This window comes from Leptodactylus fuscus, chromosome 3, assembly GCF_031893055.1.
Source record: "Leptodactylus fuscus isolate aLepFus1 chromosome 3, aLepFus1.hap2, whole genome shotgun sequence".
Classification (NCBI taxonomy): domain Eukaryota; kingdom Metazoa; phylum Chordata; class Amphibia; order Anura; family Leptodactylidae; genus Leptodactylus; species Leptodactylus fuscus.
The window spans coordinates 123,943,395-123,945,894 of record NC_134267.1 but is presented as its reverse complement, the minus strand read 5'-3'; the positions used below and the strand labels follow the sequence as shown (position 1 = coordinate 123,945,894).

At 48.4% G+C, this 2,500-nt stretch overlaps 7 non-coding genes across 7 annotated transcripts; 4 read left to right on the top strand and 3 right to left on the bottom strand.

Moving 5' to 3' along the window:
• The first annotated feature begins 316 nt into the window (after positions 1 to 316).
• Positions 317 to 387, top strand: TRNAG-GCC (transfer RNA glycine (anticodon GCC)). The gene has a single exon. It is a non-coding gene; the product is annotated as a tRNA-Gly (tRNA).
• Positions 388 to 692: 305 nt separating this feature from the next.
• Positions 693 to 765, bottom strand: TRNAK-CUU (transfer RNA lysine (anticodon CUU)). Its single transcript has one exon. It is a non-coding gene; the product is annotated as a tRNA-Lys (tRNA).
• A 117-nt stretch (positions 766 to 882) lies between these two features.
• TRNAG-UCC (transfer RNA glycine (anticodon UCC)) lies at positions 883 to 953 on the top strand. Its single transcript has one exon. It is a non-coding gene; the product is annotated as a tRNA-Gly (tRNA).
• A 496-nt stretch (positions 954 to 1,449) lies between these two features.
• Positions 1,450 to 1,520, top strand: TRNAG-GCC (transfer RNA glycine (anticodon GCC)). Its single transcript has one exon. It is a non-coding gene; the product is annotated as a tRNA-Gly (tRNA).
• Positions 1,521 to 1,826: 306 nt separating this feature from the next.
• On the bottom strand, positions 1,827 to 1,899 carry TRNAK-CUU (transfer RNA lysine (anticodon CUU)). Its single transcript has one exon. It is a non-coding gene; the product is annotated as a tRNA-Lys (tRNA).
• Positions 1,900 to 2,016: 117 nt separating this feature from the next.
• Positions 2,017 to 2,087, top strand: TRNAG-GCC (transfer RNA glycine (anticodon GCC)). The gene has a single exon. It is a non-coding gene; the product is annotated as a tRNA-Gly (tRNA).
• A 305-nt stretch (positions 2,088 to 2,392) lies between these two features.
• TRNAK-CUU (transfer RNA lysine (anticodon CUU)) lies at positions 2,393 to 2,465 on the bottom strand. Its single transcript has one exon. It is a non-coding gene; the product is annotated as a tRNA-Lys (tRNA).
• Positions 2,466 to 2,500: the final 35 nt, after the last annotated feature.

Genomic DNA, 2,500 nt, shown 5'->3' with positions numbered 1-2,500 from the left:
AGGTTGTTTACTTTTATTGCTCCATTCAAGGTCTCTTTTTTTAGTTCATTTTTTTGTCTGATCAGGATGGGAAGAGGACTTGTAAGCTGACAGTTGGGGGAAGAATGACCAAAAAAAACCAACCTCCGCCCAACGTGGGGCTCTAACCCACGACCCCGAGATTAAGAGTCTCATGCTCTACCGACTGAGCTAGCCGGGCTCGGTGTGTCTGTATTGTGGGGCTATCCAGGAGGATAGACATGGCATCGGTGGAAAACATCCCAGTCCGGCCCCTAAGTCCGGCAGGAGCCGCTAGCGTCAAAACAGACCCTTTCAAGCATTGGTGGTTCAGTGGTAGATTTCTCGCCTGCCACGCGGGAGGCCCGGGTTCGATTCCCGGCCAATGCAATACTCTAGATTTTGTTGTTTTGCCTGTTCTTCGAAATGGGTATCCTTGGTTCCATTTCTCCTTGACTAACTCCTTCCAAGTAAAATAGCATCCTGGATGCAAACAGCCATGTCAGCTGTTTGTCAGGGAAGGAGTGTAATTATGGGTTGGTTTTCTTGCCTCTTGGGGCTTCCATTGAAAGGTTGTTTACTTTTATTGCTCCATTTAAGGTCTCTTTTTTTAGTTCATTTTTTGTCTGATCAGGATGGGAAGAGGACTTGTAAGCTGACAGTTGGGGGAAGAATGACCAAAATAAACCAACCTCCGCCCAACGTGGGGCTCGAACCCACGACCCTGAGATTAAGAGTCTCATGCTCTACCGACTGAGCTAGCCGGCCTCGGTGTGTCTGCATTGTGGGGCTTTCCAGCAGGATAGAGATGGCATCGGTGGAAAACATCCCAGTCCGGCCCCTAAGTCAAGCAGGAGCCGCTAGCGTCAAAACAGACCCCGTCAAGTATTGGTGGTTCAGTGGTAGAATTCTCGCCTTCCACGCGGGAGGCCCGGGTTCGATTCCCGGCCAATGCAATACTCTTGATTTTGTTGTTTTGCCTGTTCTTCGAAATGGGTATCCTTGGTTCCATTTCTCCTTGACTAACTCCTTCCAAGTAAAATAGCATCCTGGATGCAAACAGCCATGTCAGCTGTTTGTCAGGGAAGGAGTGTAATTATGGGTTGGTTTTCATGCCTCTTGGGCCTTCCATTGAAAGGTTGTTTACTTTTATTGCTCCATTCAAGGTCTCTTTTTTTAGTTCATTTTTTTGTCTGATCAGGATGGGAAGAGGACTTGTAAGCTGACAGTTGGGGGAAGAATGACCAAAATAAACCAACCTCCGCCCAACGTGGGGCTCGAACTTACAACCCTCAGATTAAGAGTCTCATGCTCTACCGACTGAGCTAGCCGGGCTCAGTGTGGCTGCATTGTGGGGCTATACAGCAGGATAGAGACGGCATCGGTGGAAAACATCCCAGTCCGGCCCCTAAGTCCGGCAGGAGCCGCTAGCGTCAAAACAGACCCTGTCAAGCATTGGTGGTTCAGTGGTAGAATTCTCGCTTGCCTCGCGGGAGACCCGGGTTCGATTCCCGGCCAATGCAATACTCTTGATTTTGTTGTTTTGCCTGTTCTTCGAAATGGGTATCCTTGGTTCCATTTCTCTTTGACTAACTCCTTCCAAGTAAAATAGCATCCTGGATGCAAACAGCCATGTCAGCTGTTTGTCAGGGAAGGAGTGTAATTATGGGTTGGTTTTCATGCCTCTTGGGCCTTCCATTGAAAGGTTGTTTACTTTTATTGCTCCATTCAAGGTCTCTTTTTTTAGTTCATTTTTTTGTCTGATCAGGATGGGAAGAGGACTTGTAAGCTGACAGTTGGGGGAAGAATGACCAAAATAAACCAACCTCCGCCCAACATGGGGCTCGAACCCACGACCCTGAGATTAAGAGTCTCATGCTCTACCGACTGAGCTAGCCGGGCTCGGTGTGTCTGCATTGTGGGGCTATCCAGCAGGATAGAGATGGCATCGGTGGAAAACATCCCAGTGTGGCCCCTAAGTCCGGCAGGAGCCGCTAGCGTCAAAACAGACCACTTCAAGCATTGGTGGTTCAGTGGTAGAATTCTCGCCTGCCACGCAGGAGGCCCGGGTTCGATTCCCGCCCAATGCAATACTCTTGATTTTGTTGTTTTGCCTGTTCTTCGAAATGGGTATCCTTGGTTCCATTTCTCTTTGACTAACTCCTTCCAAGTAAAATAGCATCCTGGATGCAAACAACCATGTCAGCTGTTTGTCAGGGAAGGAGTGTAATTATGGGTTGGTTTTCATGCCTCTTGGGCCTTCCATTGAAAGGTTGTTTACTTTTATTGCTCCATTCAAGGTCTCTTTTTTTAGTTCATTTTTTGTCTGATCAGGATGGGAAGAGGACTTGTAAGCTGACAGTTGGGGGAAGAATGACGAAAATAAACCAACCTCCGCCCAACGTGGGGCTCGAACCCACAACCCTGAGATTAAGAGTCTCAAGCTTTACCGACTGAGCTAGCCGGGCTTAGTGTGGCTTCATTGTGGGGCTATACAGCAGGA